Genomic DNA, 20616 nt, shown 5'->3' on the forward strand with positions numbered 1-20616 from the left:
GGTTGCACATGCGGCCCTTACAACAGTGCCTAGCATCACAATGGTCACAGGCACAGGGTCAACTTCTAGATCTAGTGTTGATAAACCGCCAAACATACACCTCGCTTCAATGGTGGAACAATATAAATTTAAACCAAGGGCGGCCTTTCCCTACTTTACAAAAGTTATACATTAGCTCTGCTGCCGCCTTATTAGAGAAAAACATTTTCTTCATACGTCAACTTTCCATCATCAGTTTTCCCTCCTCTGTCAGAACTCCTACTCTAATGCCCTCTAGAATGTTTCCATACTACATGTCAAAAGCTTGAAGCTTATTTTTCACAAGTTCCTTTTATTGAAAATTTTTACATTGCCAATACTTCCAATGAATTTTGAGTCTCTTCATGTCAGAGATTCTTTAAAACAGAGGGGCATATTTATGAGCCCCTAGTGCCACCGAAGCGCCACTTTTTGTGACGCTCCGGTGGCGTTAAGCACTGCGCCTTACTTACAAGGTGGAGTTAAGCCACTTTTTGTGGCTTAACGCCACCTTGTAAATACAGCCTTTTCACACACAGCTTTTTGCGTGGGAGGGGCATGCAATGGGTGTTGCTGTGGGTGCCCCTCAGCAACACCATGTGCATTTTGATGCTGCCTCAGATTTACAAGTTTTCATAAAACTGAGGCACCCCCAAAATCTAACGCCAGCCCAAGGGTGGCATTAGCAAGGCACAACGATGAGGAATACTTTTTTTGTGTTCTGCAGCACACATAGAAAGAGCAAAATGCCAGACATGATTGTTTATGTGCGGGAAGGTGTCTCTTCCTGCACATAAACAATCATTTCAAAATTACGCTTTGGCGCTTCTGTGTGTGCTGCATTTTGCAGCACACACAGAAGTGCCAAATCACCATTATTGATTGTTTATGTGCCAGAAGAAACACCTTCCTACACATAAGCAATCAAACCCCTCAATGTAGACATCTTTGCATGATGGTACAAGGATGCCTGTGTTGGTGCTAGGCAGCTCAATTTAGCACCAGCGCAGGAGACAACACAGGGATGCGGCGTATTCAATTAAATATGGCGCATCCGTGTGTTGTGAAAATCTAATCTTCAGTTAAATATGAACAGACTTTACTTTTACAGGAGTAAGTTGTAGTAGGTCTCTAAAACAGACAAATGCTTTTCTCCAAACAAGATGTCACATTCAGGTTTTAGTATCTGTCACATTCTCAGGTGAATCAAAGAAAGCATTGGATTTGAAACGATGCTGACCTCATCAATGAGAAATGCTCAATTTTCTTCAAAACTCTTGGCACCTTATGACAAGCTTCACAAGATAACTTCTGGTGTTCCAGTTTATTGTCAAGTTCAACCAGTAGCATTAGAAGTCTATATAAAGTTATTACTTTAATATTGTGTGCAGCTAATCCAGTAGGTGCTGTCACTACACACAATAAGTATAAATCTGCAGCTTTCTTTATTGAAGTAGAGAACTTTGATTACAAAGCTTTTTTCTTGTATCAGCCTGACCATTAATATATAATAGTATCAGCTTGAATGATGACCTATTTGCAACAAAAGAAAATGCAAAATGCCAAAACTTCGCATCCAGGTACCCACAAGATCAATCTCAGGGCAATGCGTTATGGATGAGCTGGGTAGGGATATTTGCATACGCTTTTTCCCCCTCTCCCACTCCTTCCGTATCTAGTAAACAAATTGAGTCAAAACAAACTCAAACTCATACTAATAGCACCAACCTGGGCAAGACAACCTTGGTACACAACACTACTAGACCTCTCAGTAGTGCCTCATATCAGGCTTCCAAACAGACCAGATCTGTTAACTCAACACAAACAACAGATCAGGCATCCAAATCCAGCATCACTGAATCTAGCAATTTGGCTCCTGAAGTCTTAGAATTCGGACATCTAGACCTTACACAGGAATGTATGGAGGTCATAAAACAAGCAAGGAACCAACCACAAGACATTGTTATGCAAATAAGTGGAAAAGATTTGTTTATTATTGCCATAATAATCAAATTCAACCATTACACGCATCTGCTAAAGACATTGTAAGCTACTTACTGCATTTACAAAAGTCAAAGCTAGCTTTTTCATCCATTAAAATACATCTTACCGCAATTTCAGCTTATCTGCAAATTACGCACTCAACTTCATTATTTAGGATCCCAGTCATAAAAGCATTTATGGAGGGCCTAAAGAGAATTATTCCACCAAGAACGCCACCAGTTCCTTCGTGGAACCTTAACATTGTCTTAACACGACTCATGGGTCCACCTTTTGAACCCATGCACTCATGTGAGATCCAATATTTAACATGGAAAGTAGCGTTTCTCATTGCCATCACATCTCTAAGAAGAGTAAGTGAAATACAGGCATTTACCATACAAGAACCCTTTATTTGTTTAACGAACTAACCCAAAGTTCTTACCAAAAGTCATATCACCGTTTCACTTAAATCAAACAGTAGAACTACCAGTGTTCTTTCCAGAACCAGATTCTGTAGCTGAAAGAGCACTACATACATTAGACATCAAAAGAGCTTTAATGTACTACATTGATAGAACAAAACAAATACGAAAAACAAAACAACTGTTCGTTGCTTTTCAAAAACCTCATACGGGGAATCCAATATCCAAACAAGGCATTGCCAGATGGATAGTTAAATGTATTCAAAATATCTCAAAGCAAAAAGAGAACTGCCTATAACACCAAAGGCACATTCAACTAGGAAGAAAGGTGCTACTATGGCCTTTCTAGGAAACATTCCAATGACTGAAATATGTAAAGCAGCCACATGGTCTACGCCTCATACATTCACCAAACATTACTGCGTGGATGTGTTAACAACACAACAAGCCACAGTAGGACAAGCAGTACTACGAACTTTATTTCAAACAACTTCAACTCCTACAGGCTGAGCCACCGCTTTTGGGGAGATAACTGCTTAATAGTCTATGCAAAGCATGTGTATCTGCAGCTACACATGCCATCGAACGGAAAATGTCACTTACCCAGTGTACATCTGTTCGTGGCATGAGACGCTGCAGATTCACATGCGCCCACCCGCCTCCCCGGGAGCCTGTAGCAGTTTCGAAGTTGATCTTGAACATTTGTAAATATATCACTTTAAACCACATTATGTATATACATATTTACTCCATTGCATGGGCACTATTACTATAATACACAACTCCTACCTCACCCTCTGCGGGGAAAACAATCTAAGATGGAGTCGACACCCATAGGCAATGGAGCCGAAAGGGGAGGAGTCCCTCGATCTCGTGACTCGAAAAGACTTCTTCGAAGAAAAACAACTTGTAACACTCTGAGCCCAACACTAGATGGCGGGGTGTGCAAAGCATGTGAATCTGCAGCATCTCATGCCACGAACAGATGTACACTGGGTAAGTGACATTTTATATATATATATATATATATATATATATATATTTTTTTTTTACTGTTGATGCATTGGACATCTGTTTGTGATTAACTGCTCTAATTCTTGTGTGTACACATGTTTTACTTTATTTGAGTTAAATGCCTATTTTCATCTGTGTGCTTTTATTTGATATCTGGGAAGTGCCTTAATAAATGTATTACTCAGACTAAGAGTGCTGCATTCTTTGGAATTGCTTCCTCTACGTTTAAACAATAGCAACACAACTTGACGTCACTTGTAGGATTTGCAGAAAATGATTATAAATGTTTACCAAAGGCAATTTCCCAGATGGCAAGTCAAAATCTAGGGTATGAAAAAGCAGCTTATGATGTACTTACGAATGAGTGGGCTTGCAGTGCTGGATTGAGTGAGAATTGGGACGCATGTATGATAGATGCTGAACCATCAAAATTATTAACCTGTTTGCAAAAAGTGCTAGAGAAGGGAATTATCTATCTTAGGCAGATGGGCTGGGTCATTTTATGTGCCTATCGGAAAATGCATGAGAAATGTGTTCAGTTAGAATGTGAACAATTAGAAAGGCTGTAGGGAAGCCAAAAATACCTCAACAATTTTGTCATGTCAAAATAGATTACTAAAAGGTAAAGTTGATACTTACCAAACAGTAGCAGAAAGAGCTACAGTGCGTGTGGCTCAGTATAAATACAAAAAGCACAGGGCAAGAGTTAATACAAAGAAAGTTCATTTAGCCATTGCTAAAGCAGGGCTAGACTGCAATCAGGATAATTGGGATGCTAATATTTGGGATTCCTCTGACTTTTCTGACTCTGGGGAAGAGTCTTTTTAAAACAGTGGTAATCATGGCAAAGCAGACAGTGATTCTTGTGGTGTTCATACATAGACGAAAGATACAAACTGGCCCACAGTACCCTCAAGGACGGACAAACAGTCTCTTTGGAGGATTATATTCAACAGGAAATTAATGAGATCTTAGACTGATTTAGGCAGAGATCTGGGGAAACATTGCTTACATGGATGGTGTGATTATTTGATAGAGGAGCATATGGAGTGATGCTGGATTTAGAAGAGCCCCCCACAGTTTTTTATACTTAGCACTGATCCCACTGTACAGGAGCATTTTAGGTGTTATCAGGGTAACCAACAGATCACCCTACTGCAGTTAGCAGTGATAGGGTGTAATCATAAGTACCCTACAGAGTCAGACTTGCCAAATAATAAGCCCTTTTATACATTGAGATGTAATGCAGAGAATTAAGAAGGAGGGTATGAAAACTGCCATTTTTCAGGGTAATGCTCACCGTCTGTTAGATGGACCGCTGACCGTTTCAGTGCGAAACAAGATACTTTGTTTTGCTCTCCCAATCTACAAGTGATGATGACCCTGTTAATCAATCAGAGAGGTAATCCTTTAAAGGATGTACTGGAGGCTGTCCGTGACTTGGGAGAGCAGGGAGAATGGATGAAACCTGAGAGCCTCAAAGTCTGAGGGCTGTACTGATGATAATAGAGTATCTAGGAGAGATATGTTTATGGCATTACTGAAGGATGGTGTCAACAAAGAACAGATAAATGCCAAGAGTCTGTGGGAGATATATGGCAAGCAAGGGCTGGTCGGAGAGGAGGGGAGCAGAAAGGTGAATAAGCAGGATAACAAACAAGTGAATCGGAGCAAGTCAGAGATGCAGGTGGAAGGAAAAGCGAGGGAGAAAAAAAATTAGAGGAGGAAGATTTGAATACTGACTGGTTGACTGAGGAAAACGGGGAAGGAAAGGAATCTCATTGCAGATATGAGAGCGTATATCCGGATTTGACTTGGGCAGAGGTCGACCAGTTTAAATCAGATTAGGAAATAGGCCAAACTCCAGTACATAATTGGCTCACAAAGATAATGGACACCATGTTGATTTAGAAATTCATTGGAAAAATAAAGATGTTCAAAAGGTCTAGGCTTTGGTGGACACCGAAGCGGAGGCCTCTTTAATATATGGAAATCCGAAAAAGTTCACAGGTCAGCACTACACCATCACAACAGGGTTGGGTGGAAAGCAAACCGCCGCTGTGCAAACTAATGTTCAAATGAAAATAGGGAGAGCGCCAAAAAGAGAATACACTATTTTGATTGTGCCCCTCTTAAAGTATATTCTTGGAATTTACATTCTGAAGGGAATGCCTTTGTTTGGAGGATGGGTGTTATCAGTTGGAATCGAACAGATACATTTCAACCGCAGCAGTGAGGGTGGGCCACCTGAAGATATCCCCCAGTGAAGGTGCCCTCAGCCACCAAAGTAGTTCATTTGAAACCGTACCGAATCCCGGGAGGTCATGACGAGATAAATAAGACTATATAGGATTTCATAGAGGCAGGTGTGGTGGCCCCAGTCACCACTGTGTTGAACAGTCCTTTCTGGCCTGTGCGCAAACCGAATGGGAGCTATAGAATGACCATAGGGGATCAAGGATTGAACAAATATACACCCCCTTTGACTGCTGCAGTCCCTGACACCATCTCTTTGATTGAAATGATAGAAAAACATAAAGGGACCTGGTATGCAATCATTGATATTGATATTGCTTTCTTTTCCATACTACTACTGGCCACTGAGAGCTAGGAGGAGTTTACTTTCTCACACCTTGGAAGACAATTTAAGCTGTTACAATTGCCTATGGGATATGTACACAGCCCCACCATCTGTCACCTGCTGGTGGCAGGTCACATGAACAAAGTATCTGTCATAGGGTGCAGGTGTCTCATCATATTGATGATGTGATGATTCAGGGAGAAGAGTGCAGACTCAATTGGGCTGGGTTGTGGAACTTTTGCAAAGCAAAGGGTGGATGATCAAGCCAGATAAGACTCGAGGACCCTCTCAAAATGTGACGTTTCTAGGAATTCATTGGAATCGGGGACATAGGGAGGTGTTGCCACACCCCGTAATAAGCGGGAAACTCAGTGATTCATTGGATTTTTTGGCTTTTGGAGACAGCATATCCCTCACTTGAGTCAGATTTTGGCCCCTTTGTACAAGGTGACTCAAAAGAAACATGAGTTTGAATGAGGAGAACACCAGCAATGTGCGTTTTGAATTGGCAAAGGAGGTGATTTAACATGCTTTAAACGTGTGGCCAGTACAGGAGGGAGACATTGAGTTACATGTAACCAACCGTTCAGGGGCAATATGCAAATAGAGTATGTGGCAGAAACAGGGAAGAAGGAGGATGCCCCTGGGTTTCTGGACCAAAACGTTACCAGACGCTGGAGAGCGATATACTCCCTTTCAGAAGCAGTTACTGCTGTGTTGTTGTGCTGTAGTGGATACTGAGCAAATGACAATAGGGCGTAATGTGATTCTGAGACCCGAGATACAAATAATGCAGTGGGTGATTAATTCACCCAAAACTCACCCAGTAGGACATGCACAAGAAGCAAGAGTCATTAACTGGAAATGGTACATACAAGACAGGCCCCTAGTGGGACCAGCAGGAACAGCTGCCCTGCATGAACAGGTGGCACAGGCATTGTGATCAACAAAACCAACAGTTCAGGCCGGCTGTGGTGTCGCGAAGACCCACACACAGTACCTTTGGAATTGCGGGGTGTCGTGATCATCGCGGTGAGCTCCGGAGAGCCGCATCACTGGTGTTGCAGTGTCGGTGAGGGGTCATCAGGCCCTTGAAGTCACACACAAACGGGGAATCCACAAACAGGCAGAGTCACAGAATGGTTTAAGCAAGAAAATGCCTACTTTCTAAAAGTGGCATTTTCAAACTCTCAATCCAAAAACCAACTTCACTAAAAGATGTATTTTTAAATTGGGAGTTCAGAGACCCCAAACTCCAAATGTCCATCTGCTCCCAAAGGGAATCTGCGCTTTAAAGTGATTTAAAGGCAGCCCTCTTGTTAACCTATGAGAGGGATAGGCCTTGCAACAGTGAAACCCTTTGTGTTAGGACATGTACATCACACCAGTACATGGCCTACCTTTTAATTATACTACACCCTGGCTATGGGGCTACCTAGGGCCTCCCTTAGGGGTTCCTTACATGTAAAAAAAAAAAAAAAAAAAAAAAGGAAGGTTTGGGTCTGTCCACATCGAATTGGCAGTTTAAAACTGCACACAGGCACTGCAGTGGCAGGTCTGAGCCACGTTTACAGGGCTACTAATGTGGGTGGCACAACCAGTGCTGCAGGCCCACTAGTATCATTTGATTTACAGGCCCTGGGCACCTTTAATGCACTATACTAGGGACTTACCAGTAAATCAAATATGCCAATTATTAATAAATCAATCAACAGTACAAATTACCTAGGGAGCACTTGCACTTTAGTATTGATCAGCAGCGGTAAAGTGCGCAGTGACAAACCAGCAAAAACAGTCCAGTAAACCATAAAAACAGGAGGTCGGAAGGCAAAAAGACAGGGGAGACACGCCAACAAGCTGCCAGGTCTAACACCGATTTGATAAAGCAACCTTGAGACAGAATTGCTCATATTGTCATCATTCCAGTGTTTGGAGGAATAGTTAAAAAGGAGACTGCCCCAGCCCTTCCTACAGTGTGTGGGGAAGGAGTCTTTGGCTCAATTGACAAAAATACTGGTGCTTAGGTGTGGGTAGAATACCCAAATCATGCCCCTGACCAGTAGAAATCAAAGCAAAGGGTAAAGACAATGTCCTGTTAGTCATGAAACCAGGACAAGAAAAATGGGAATGTGTACAAGCTGATAAATGTTATTCACGAGAATGACCATACTTGTCTCTTTTACAGATCATACTTCAAGGTGTCTTTGTGCTGACTGCACAATATTGTCTGTGTTTGGGTGCATTGAAGTGGGGTTGGGAGGGTCCGAAAGCCCCCAGCTCTGAAGTGACTGACCGACAGCGCCAATCAACACCTTTGCTGCAGCAGCCAGAGAACGTCTGAACCTACCTAGCACAAACTGTGCTCCCACAGATCAGATTTTTGCAGGACGAATATGAAAAGCACTGTTGATGTAATTTCTACTTGCTTAGTTGCCATACCGACTCTTGTCAGCTTTTTGCTGCAAATATTTAATGCCACTAACAAGGATGAGGTGGTGGAAGAAAGTGACATTACGCAGTCATTTCCCATAACATGAGTGCGGTCTGTTTTGCCAGGAAACTACTGAAAAATGGGACAACCTAACACAGGTGATCACTGCCGATGATGTCTGCTACAACTTAACATGTGACACTTACAAAATCGGAAAGTGTACTCAGATGCTCCAATGCGCCTTGAAGCAACAACAGGATCTCCCCAAGAGATCCCATGGGAACAGCAAGTACTATGTCAATGAAGAAATACTATATTCTTGCTATTATTTACATTTGTACACATTTTATTGTCTGCTGCTAGTCACATCAAGCATGTCAAATTACCTGTTGGATGGTTATTGTGGAAAGATCAAATATACTTACATTCCTGCAAATATAACTAGAGGAATGTGTGCTTTTACGCGGCTGGGACTCATTATGTTTCCATTTCACTCTGTATTGCATACTGAAAACACAAGGGAAACAGTTCAAATAGGCAAAGACTGTTACTCTGAAGTCCAACTATTATCTAGATCAGAATATGTAAGCCTAGGTCTTTCTATAGTAGGATTAGCTGTCTATAGCAAATAAAACAAACTAACATGTTTGAAGGTTAAAAATTTGAATAATACATCTCTTGCTTTGGCAGAGCTATTACTAGATATACGAGGCACTAAAAAGCTGCTTTGCAAAACATGGCAGCTATTGATTACTTATTGTTGAAGCATGATCATGGTTGCTCAGAATTTGAATGAATGTGTTGTTTCAACCTGTCAGATCATTCTAAATCTATCCATCACGAATTGGTGAAGGGAGAGAAGAAAGATATTGATGAAGGGTCGTGGGACTGGTTATTTAGCTGGCTGCCCAATGTTGGTCAACTTCGTTCTATTTTAGGTGGAATACTTGTTGTAATTTGTATTATAATAATTCTATGTTGCTGTATACAATGCATACCTAGCAGCTATGTTTAGACCGAAAAGTGTTACTTTGAAACCAATATGTTATGAGAGTCACTGGTCAAAGAGTGGAGTGTAATGCTATGTATATTTGACCACCAACTCCATCTTGACCATTGACTCCATTTTGTGCTTAGCTTCATGTGCTATCAAGGCGGCGGCACAGTTTTTCCACGCCTTGCTTTTTTTCCCAGCTTTTTTTTTTTATATCTGGGAAGTGCATTACTAAATGTATTACTCAGACTGAGTGCTGTATTCTTTGGCATTGTTTCCTCTTCATTAGATCAATACAAGGGCACACCCCATGTGAGGTTCTGTTTGGGGGGTACCTGTGTATGTCCTGGATCTTGATGGCCCTCATGCAGTGGCGGCAGACACACCTTTTGACATAAATATGCCACTGTCTTGCAGGAATTACAACTGTTCTGTAATGAAAGCTCATCTGCATATGCCACCACCTTGGGAATGAGGGATTCACCAACAATGTCTACCAGCTGGTTTCCAAAGGTTGGGGATCTAGTGCGTGAAAAGATTGCTGCAAAGAAGGAATTTGGCTGTTCATATCGCGCACAGGTTCCAGTCCTGGGAACACACTGTACCAAGACTCTCATTCTACCACCGCTGCTTGGTTCTAAAGAAAACCACTTTTTTTCAGTTGACAATGTCAAGTAACCACATGTGGCCAGTCCTACACAGCAGTCCACAAGGACTCCTGAGCAGTTCCCTAACCCCTCTCACTGCTTGTCAGGATGTGTCTCTCCAAAATTTAACCTACAGTGATGAGACTTCCCTGAGCTTGGGGAGGGGGTGGATGGAAAATAAACTTTCCTTAGTATCTGTTTCTACATCTACGACACACAATTTCAAAAGTTCTGAGCAATATTACTCAAATTCACAAATGGATGGAATTGTTTACTATGAACCTCCAAGTTCTCCTTCTCCAACACTGGCTCCAGTGTTTGCACAAACTGCTTCTGAATATTTTGTCGACATAGATTATTTTTCAAACTCCTTCAACTGCGCCTGTATCAAGAGCACATAAGGTATTCAGTTGGCTTGAAACTATCTAATGCTTTCGTGGAATTATCTGTGGGTACTGTTAACTGTGTTTGCCTTCCTTCTTTGGATTGGTTTTGTCATTGTTTTCTTTCTGCTGGTACATGGTCATTCTCTTCCTGAACATTCTGCTGTTGAACTGGTCGATGATGTATAGAAGTCTAACCTGTCCTCCTATAAGGTCCGCAGAGACTTCTCTAGTGAGCATTTCCGCTATACTGGTTCCTGATGGGATTGTTTGGGATAAAGTATAATTTAATACAGTGGTTCCCATCCTTTAGACTTCTGTGGACCCCCACTTCGTCATTACTGAAATCCGGGGACCCCCACTGAATCATTATTGGAATCTGGAGACCCGCCAGTGAGTCATTACTGAAAGCTAGGAACCTAATCTGTTAATGTTATTTAATTTTCTAAGCAGTTGTGGACCCCCTGAGGAGGCTTTGTGGACCCCCCAGGGGTCCCCGGACCACAGGTTAGGAACCACTGATTTTATATATTCGGACCGCCGGAAATGATCCAAATTCCATATGTACTCAAAGTTTCTTTGAATTATATAACAACACCTGGGGTGGTTTCTGATGATTGGGATGTGAAAACAGTTGATTCTATGCTTTCTAAGCATGAATATTTTACTGTATTTGAAAGTGAGATGTTTTCTTTCATTTGCGTTTAATATTGCCCTTTTACCCATTTTGAAGTGCTCTCAATTTTAGTGATTAAAGTCAAGCTGCTGCTATTGATGATAATGGGACTTAAAACCCAGTCCCAATAAAATATCATATCATATGTTGGTTTCACGTTTGTTATACTGGTTTACTCAAGTGTGGGGACACCAAAGTTTACTACTCATTATGTATTGTTCCACATCAGTTGACTGCACCAAAGGGTACCTAATATTTGTGAGGAGAGAACAAAAAAAAAAAAAAAATGTAGGAGTTCTGTAGGGTTCAAGGATGAATGTACGGAGATTCATGAAAAGGCCTGTTGGTTTACGTTCTCTTGTGAATTTATGTATTATGTAATTAATAGACTAGCGATCAACTCTACTTATGAAATTACCTTGTAGTGTCCAGTGCTGTAAGTGAGGATCAATAGCTGAGTGACTGCCCACCACAGATGGATAATATGGGTCAGATCATTGGCTCTCTTGCTCTGTGAGAGATGACACTTAGCATGATCGTGTGCACATCTTCCTAAAAAGGAATTGCATTTCATTGCAAAGTTGCTGGACCAATACTTTATTCTGCCAGTGTCTCTTCATTCCATTCTATATCTTTTTCATTTTTTAGTTCTTCATGTGTGTTTAAACTATGCCTTTGGGTACAGTAATTCAAAGCCGGTGGTCATTTTTCTTTATGCCAATGAGAATCATATTTCCCTATGATGTGTTAAAAAGGATTTCTATACCTTGTTTAAGCACTCATGCCTGAGAGGATGCAACCATTATGTTTAATTAAAATTATACCCAATGGCTAGTGTTTCTTAAATTGTCACTTTTTATTGCAATTAAATGCCCTCCATGTTAAAGCAGTGGCCTGTTTTTGTTTTATATATCTGTAACATTTGCTTGCAAAAAAAATACCATCACACATGATGGATGAAGTAAGACGTGTAGCTTGTGCTAGAGCCCTGTCCCCAATGTCTTGTTTAAGTCATTTAGTACCCTTCCCCAGTAGATCTGCAAGGTCGGACATGACCAGACCATATGGAAGAAATCTGAGTGGTCCCTGCTACAACAAGGGCAATGGCTATTTGGCCACAGTCCAGCTCGGTGGAGTGTGGCAGGTGTTAGGTATGCTTCGTGTAAGTAGTAAAACTGTACAGTGCGCAGTTTTGCTGATTATGGCTAGGGTTCTGGTGGGCCTCTAGTGCCTCTGACCATTCAGAGTCGTCTAGGGTGCCTACCCATGTCTCCCACCCTGTCCTTGTCAGATCCGTTCCCTCTGGTGTGTTGTTAACTAGCATTTTGTAAATCTGTGAAACCCCTTTCCCTCCCAGGTTCCCCATTAGTAGTTTAGCTTCGAGGGGGCTGGATTCCGACAGTAGATTCTTCAAAAGATGTGTTCCTATGGCATGCCTCAGTTGGAGATATCTGAAGAACTGTGTTCAGGATAATTGGAACTCTGTCTGTAGTTCCTGGAAGGACTTCAGTGCTTCTCCTTTTCCCACATCACCTACCAATGAAATCCCCAATACGTCCCATTCTACAAATCCATCCAATGCAGAGGTATCCCTCATCCATCTCCCCTCCACAGCAGAGTCTGCAGAGTAACAATAGTGTTCCAGTGGGTGTATCGTAGCTCCGCCCGCCATGCCTGGAGAACTGCCCTGGTGATCCCGCCCATGCAATGGGGGAGAGGCGTGTCATACAGCGTGTCAAGGATATTTGGGAAACCCAGAATACCCAATTCCACCGGGTATGCCGGATCTGACCACCCTCCATTAAACCAATCATGAATTACCAGTAACTGTGTCGCCAGATAGTATAGGTATGGATCGGACGCCCCCAGGCCTCACTCATATATTCCTCTCCTACAGTACTTTGCCGCCACTCAATGTCTGGCTCCCCCCAAAGGAATTGTGTTGTGGCTGCTTCTAAGGTCCGAAACCACGAATGAGTGATTGGAAAGGGGAAGTTCTGGAAAGCGTACAATAATCTGGGTAAAATAATCATCTTATACAGGGCAACACGACCCATTATATTCAACGGCAGTGTCTGCCATCTTTGCAGGTCTGCCTTAATCTGTGTCAGTAACGAGTCCACGTTCTTCGCCCAGGTCAGCTCCGGTAGGAGGGTCACCCAGACACCAAGATATTTAAAACTTAGTCTGCGGAGGGGGTATCGTGTCCTGCCAGTCGAAACAGTCACGGGTGTCAAGGGAACCAACACTGACTTGGTGGGGTTCATTTTCAGGCCTGATGCCTTTACGTAACTTCTAAGGATTTGGAAGCTGCTTGGGCCCGATATGCTTGGTGTGCCCATGTAGAGTAGCACGTCATCCGCATATACAGCGATTCTATCTTCTTTGGTGTGCCTCCATTTTCAGCCACAGTACTCCGGATCTGTCCGGAACATCTGGGCCAGGGGCTCTATAACTAGAGCGAAAAGTAGGGGGGATAGTGGACAACCCTGTCTCGTTTCCCTACTGACTTAAAAAAAAGTGATGACATGGTCCCGTTGACCTGCACCCGGGCCGAGGGATCTGCATACAGCGCTCTGACTAGGCGGCAGAACCTCTGTCCGCAGCGCGCCCCTTGAAGCACCAAGAAGAGGAAGTTCCGTTCCACCGAGTCAAAGGCCTTCTCAAAGTCAATAAAGAGCAGTGCTAAATCCCAGGGCAGCCTATGTCTCTCATCAAGAGCCACATGAAGGCGACGGATACAATGACTGGTGCTTCGGGTTGTCATGCATCCGCATTGGTCTGAATGGATCAGTTGCGGTAGGACTCTTTTCAGGCACGTTGCAAGAATGTTGGCAAGGATTTTTACCTCGCAGTTGATCAGCGAGATCGGTCTATAGTCTGCACAGTGCAGTGATGGTGGTTGGGATTTGGGGATCATCACTATGGTGGCTTAATCTAGTCCTTTCAGAAAACACTCTCGTTGTTCCACTTCTATGAAAAGGGCCATCAAATGGGGTACCAGTTCTTTCCTATACTCCTTGTAGTATTCTGATGGTAAACCGTCTGGGCCCGGGGTCTTCCCAGCTCTCAGCCCGATAGCTCCATTTATTTCTTCCTCACTCAGAGGTTCTTCCAGGATCTGTACCTCTGAAGGGGGCAGTCGGGCAGGGAAATGCCATCTAATAGCCTACGAGCATGGACCGGATCCACTGATTCTGAGGCCCTATATAACGCTTTGTAGTATCAGGCAAAGGCCTCTGCTATGTCTTGGTGACTCTCAACCTTACCATGGTCTCCATCCCAAATTTCGGAAATAATGCCCGAGGCCCTGTGGTGGGAAACCAGCCAGTGGAGTAATTTCCTTGTTTTGTCCCCCCACCCATATATTCTCGCTGTACTCGCTCGCCAGAGGGCCTTCGCTGCTTCTTGGGATAGGTCTCTGATTTCCTCACGTATTAGGGATAGCTGTCGTGCCCCTTTCTCACTGGGTTCTTTCTCCTGTACATGCTCGAGCTCTGCCGCCCGTTTCTCCAGTGATTCAATATCATGGGCTTTTTGGCGCTCTCTCTCTATTAGGCCCTTGGCTGACCCTCTCAGTAAAGCCTTACCTGCGGCCCATAAGGTGCCATGAGAGGGCACTGATCCGTCATTAAGGCAAAAATAGTCGAGTTGTGCCTGTTGCAGTTGCCCTACAAACTCTTCGTCTTGCAAATACCAGGTGTTTAGCCTCCACGTGGGGCGGTTCGCCTGTCGGGTATGGCCTATAACAAAGCGGAGTGGTGCATGGTCAGATATGCCTCTTGCTAGAATCTCAATGTTGGTTAGGACGCTGCAGTCTGTGCTAGGCAGCAGGGATCAATTTGAGATTGTGAACGATGTGCCGCCGAGGTGTGGGTGAATTGCCTATGTCTCGGGTGCCATAGCCGCCATGCTTCACAGAGCCCCGTCGCCATCAACCAGTTTGCAAGGCCTGTCGCCATTTTGCGTCTGTGAGTGGTTATTGGGCCCTCTAAGTCTAAGTCTAAGGTTGGGTCTGGGACTGCGTTGAAGTCACCCCCCAGCATAGTGAGCCCCGGAGGTAGGCCCAGGAGAAGCTGAGTCGGCTCCTTGGTGGTTCCCCCGTTGTATCGTTGGGTAACATGCACACTGACTATGTTGATCGTCACCCCTTCCACTCTACCAGTAATGGCCACAAACTGGCCCTGATTATCTTTCCAGATCTGCACCACCTTCAAAGGAAAAGAGCGGTGTAGGAGAATTGCAACACCTCCTGAGCCTCGCATGAACCCTGCATGATAGACCCTGTCAAACCCTCTTTGCGCCAGGAAGGGGCATTGTTCCCTGGCAAAGTGCATTTCTCGCCGTAGGAGGAATTTGGGTCGATATCTATGTATGAAGGTAAACACTGCAGTGCGTTTGAATTTATCTAAGAGTCCATTGACATTCCATGAGATGGCCTGTACTGGGTTTATCGAGATCTGTGTAAGTAACTGTCTTGGCTCTGCCCCTCGGGTGCAGTTGCTCTGGGTTTGAGGTGTCTCCCTTCCTATTTCCCATGTGTAGATTTGAGAGCTTTATTGTGACATTTAGGTCTGTCTGTTGTTTGTCTTGTACTTTAACAAAAACCCAAAACCAACAAGCATGTCAACTTGACATTGAACAGTATCGCACCCCCTACTATAGAACTTAACATTCCTACCCCCCCAACTCTCACCCCACCCCATACTCTTCCCCCCAGAAGCATCTGTCACCCTTACCCATGAACATCGTGCCCTTTAACCTGGCGAGATGGTAACGGTAACTGTACCTAATTGAGCAGTGGTGGACCCCTCCATGTCGACAGATCACTGCAGTAAAAGCACTTAATGATGGTTATTTATCTATAACATTAATACTTCAATGTAGCCTAAATCCCTTCCCCCCCCCGGAGGCCTCTCTCTGGGTATCAAGTTATATTGACGGGCTGCATGATAAATCTGTGGTCCCTGATGAATCAGCCCCAGGTCGGGACGGGCTCCGCTGCTCCGAATCTCTCTCGTCCTCTACAAGTCTCTGTGGTGGCCGGTGGTCCTTCGATTTATCAGATGTGGCCAATAGTGGGGAGTTCGAGCAGGAACCACGGCCTCCCCTGCGCCTCCTCGACCATGTGCGGTGTCCCTTAGTAGTTAGTCGGTTCGGCTGGTTGTTGGCTTTGATCCCACTCTGTGACTAACCAGATTGCTCACCAGTTGGTCTGAGCGGCATTTCCTCCATCAGCCATGTCCATGCCGCGGTCAGTTGCTCAAAGAAGTAGGTTTTGTTCCCATGGACCCCTCGCAGTTTCGCGGGGAACAGTAGACGATATTAAATATCCATTGCTCTCAATTTTTGTTTGACTTCAAGAAATGAGTGCCGCAATTGTTGTACATCCCGTGTGTAGTCGGGAAAGAGGAGGACTTTAACCCCATTGCAAAGGAGGTCTCTAGAGCAGGCCTCTTGTAGGATCATGTCTCTGCCTTTAAAGTTAAAAAGGCGGAGTATCACTGGTCTCGGCGGAGACCCTGGCAGAGGCTTCATCTGTAGAGCTCTGTGGGCTCGCTCGATGGCAAACCATGGGGTGAGATGGTCCACCAGGAGCGGAACCACTCCTCCAAGAACGTGGCAAGAGACGCCGTGGCCTCCGGAAGCCCAACCACCCTGAGATTGTTGCATCTTGACCTATTCTCTGCTTCTTAAGCCCTTCGGTATGGCTCTGACGTTCGGCATGTGAGTGTGGATACTTGCACCTTGAGGGCCCTCATTTCATCTTCCACCACGGATATCCTGGTCTCTGCCTCCGTAATACCAGCCGTGGCGAAGGTCCTGTCGGATTAGAGACACCTCCTCCCTGACCTCTCCCACCTTGGCCTGGGACGTATGGATGGCTCAAAGAATCGTCTCTAAATCTCCAGATGCCGTCGGTTGATCTTCTTTTTCGCCCGGAGTGCGGGCCTCTGTTCGGGGCCCAGCTCGTTTGTGGCGAATTGTTCTATGCGCGTTTGGGCTGTCGATTGTCGCATTGTCTTGTCCTTGCCCGTGGTCCTACTGTGCCTCTTTGCCGGCGTCTGGATCGGAGTTCAGCCGGGCCCCTCTCTGGGTGCGGTGTAGGCCCCCGGTTGTCTATTACCGCAGCAGCAGTCTATGCCGGGTCCTCGGCCCCTCCACCTGTTCGCCTATAGCAGTTCACCGCCTGGGCCCAGGGCGAAATCAGTCAGTACCAGGCCACGGTTTAATGTGTCTTCAAGGGCCACCAACCCCTCCCTCCCTCCCTCCAACCATTCACCAGGGGGTGTCCAAATGTCTTTCCAATACAGCGCAGTTTCTGCGCCCCAGCCGCAGCCCTGGCCCCGGCTCGGGAAGTGCGTGACTGCCATGGGGGGGGGGGGGGGGGTTGTAAGGAAGGAGAAGCGGAGAGGGGGGGGTCAGCAACCCACGATATGTCTCATCCTTTGGCCCCACCAGGCACCAGGCGTTCTCTCCCCCGTCACCCCTGGGGGGAAGAAAAGAGGGGAGGGTGGAGGTGGGCGGAGGAAGGGCCCGCCACCGAGGAAAGGGCCCCCCTCCCATGAGAGTCTGTGCCACGTTCCTGATCTCAAGGGGCCCCAACTCCGATACCTCTGACCGAGGCTGCTCCAGCGGCGAGTCGCTCCTCTCTCTGCGCACACCGCCTCCGGTGTTCCAATTCAGCGGCTGCGACCAGGGCTGGCCATCCTATCGAGCCTTTCCTGCCCCGTCACCCGTCTCGGCTGCCATCTTCAGCGGTGGGCCCCGGCCTCCCTCGATCCGGGATGTGGCCCGGTTCTTCGTCCTCTGGGGAGGGTGGGAAGAGGAAGAAGGGCAGGAAGCGACTCCCATCTTCGCCCGCAAAGCAGCCCCCGCGAAATCAGTGCCACCCCGGGGCCGGCGTTCTGGATATCTTCGGCCTCGCCTCGCGGCCAATTCCGGGCCGCGAATCTCTCGGGCTCCGCTGAGCTCCTCTGCCGGGTCTGGGCTCCCGTCTTCGCTGTACGTCCCGGGAAGGGAGAGCTGCGAGGTCCTCCTGGCAGGAGGACGTCGTCCACAAGGGAGGATTTTGGGTGGATTAAAGGCAGATGACGGAGGGGTCCGGAGCACTATAAAAGTGTGTCCGCCATCTTAACGCCTTGGCCACGTCCCCGGTTTCTTTTAATAGTACTGATAAACTATGCTGGTTTTCCATTGGCAGTTCAGTTCAGCTGTTAATTGACAATGGGACGCTGTGCTTCTTTTTCATTTCTGAACGCCTCCGAATACAGTGTGGCGGACAACATATTTTGATATTTCACTGAATACCGGACGACTTGGTCAACTTTTCTTTGTCCGGTTATCCGAAAGTTATTGCATCAGGGTCCTGTAAGGTGCACCTGTAAGGATTGCTATCTTAATTTTTCACAAAATATAATATAAAAAACAATTACAAACTCGAATTGCATAAAAATGCTGCACCTTTTTAAAGCAGTTTCGTTTAAAGGCTAGTTAATATGTATTGAAATATTACTGTACTGTACATTATTTGGGAAGTTTTCATTTTAAGATTTTAAAGTGTTTGGTAAACTCGTATTTATACAACAAAGTGTTGTATCTAGTTAGTTACCTTCCTCAGCTGGTATTTTCCTCAGAGACAGTCTGGGTATACCAGCTTTCTTTTTAATGAAATCCTTTTCGCACAACTATAGCCTTTAATAATGCATCTTGCTTTAGTCTTAACTTCAGTTTAAATAGGTTTGTAGCACTCACTGTGCAGTTCGAAAGCTACAAAGAAATAAAAACGGTGTACTTTCTCCAAGAGGTAACTTTTATACTAGCTGCTGTTGCCCTATCAGTATGCAGTTATCTGATACTGACTAAGAAAGGCCTACGCTTTTCTGTTTACAATAAACTATTCTAGTTTCTTTACGATTGATTGTATCATCTTTAAATGCATTTAGTGAAACCTACCTGATTTATTTGGGCTTTATCTTAATCGTCTGTAGCAAGCAATGAGATTTTTTGTAGCTTGGACTATCCAGTAAGCTAACATCAATAGAAAGCCATGGATTTTTAAATATAATTTATTATTTTTTGTTCAAACACCCAATACCTTTGCTTCATTGAAAACCCTACCGCATATATCATTGTTGGAGCCACTCTGGTTTAATAAACTGCGATTGATACAAGTGAAAATCCTCTGCAATTACTACAAACTTCCTAAGAGGCAAGTTGATGGCCCATATCCTGCTTGACAGATTACTAAGTTTTTAATTGTTGGAGTATCAAACATAACACCTTATTTGGTGTATTAGTGGTGTCTTTCTAACAAAGCCTTTCTGAAGTTGAATCTTTAGTTTCATCAACTCCAACACTTTTTTACGTTTTAGTCTAATTATTAAGCTTTTTCTGTTTACTAGGTAATTGGAGATTTGCTGAAAGTGTTGCAAATTGACTAGGGTGAGGTAATTTGAGAACAATGTACAGTCCGTATGCCTCGTACACAGGAGGCCATGTCGAATCCACTATGCTGGGAGCTCGAGTTTAGCATTTACTGATTAATTGTGACACCCACAACCTTAATGCAGCAGATGCTAAAGCATCCCTCAATTTAGGTCTATCAGAGTCTAGAATAGCTGACTCAAAATAGGTCAAATAATCTACATAGAGAGAAATTTAAAACAGGTTCGTTCTGGATTACGTTTGGCACAGTGCCCACTTTAAAAGATAGTGGGACCGTATTATCAAACTTGTGTTCAGTCTCAAATGTCCTCTTTTCCAAACAGTGCAAAGTAATTTGAATTAATGTATTACCACCATTGAACAAACAAGATTATCTAATTTGTGTATGTTAGGGCATCCAAAGTTTTCCAATTTAGGAATCAAACCCAGCTAACCTATTTTTGTTCTTTTACATAAAGGCTGTGAATGCATTGTCAGTTTAGCTTGTAGTTCAGACACACTTTGTAAAGGTAAGCAATATGGACAAAATTGGGTTCTATATTTGGGCAAATAGCAGGAATATAGAAATTCATAGCCTTGACCGATGTCCTTTAACAGGTAGTGTAGAGTGTTGTACTGCCTCTTACGATGGGTTTGAGAAGGGCTGTTGTGCATTATTATACATTACGGGACATTGACTAGTCAGCCTAGCACAGGGCTGAAATTGCAGCAGTCACTGTTAAGAAGTTAATTCTTACTTTTTTTTTCTTCTTTTTTTTAAAGAGTTTGTGGGATTTGTTGTGATAGCCCTAGAGTACAGAGTCCAAATTATTGTGGCAATTTCGCCCACCTTTCTACATACTAGGTCATAGTTAAACTGCGTCTTCTGGGAGTTGGGTCCTAACTTCACAGATAATGTGCCAAAAAAGTTAAAGACCGAGCCAGAGTTCTGTGGCTGCTTGGCTTTGGTAATACTGGACATGTTGTGCATACAAAGCAGTGATGTCACACCACTATAGAAGTACCTCATATTTTCTAGA

At 44.4% G+C, this 20616-nt stretch overlaps 1 protein-coding gene across 1 annotated transcript in view; it reads left to right on the forward strand.

The window, feature by feature from the left end:
- TDRD15 (tudor domain containing 15) overlaps positions 1–20616 on the forward strand; it is a 219260-nt gene that overhangs the window by 108167 nt on the left and 90477 nt on the right. The gene's annotated exons all lie outside the window — the stretch shown is intronic.

Source organism: Pleurodeles waltl, chromosome 5, assembly GCF_031143425.1.
Source record: "Pleurodeles waltl isolate 20211129_DDA chromosome 5, aPleWal1.hap1.20221129, whole genome shotgun sequence".
NCBI lineage: Eukaryota > Metazoa > Chordata > Amphibia > Caudata > Salamandridae > Pleurodeles > Pleurodeles waltl.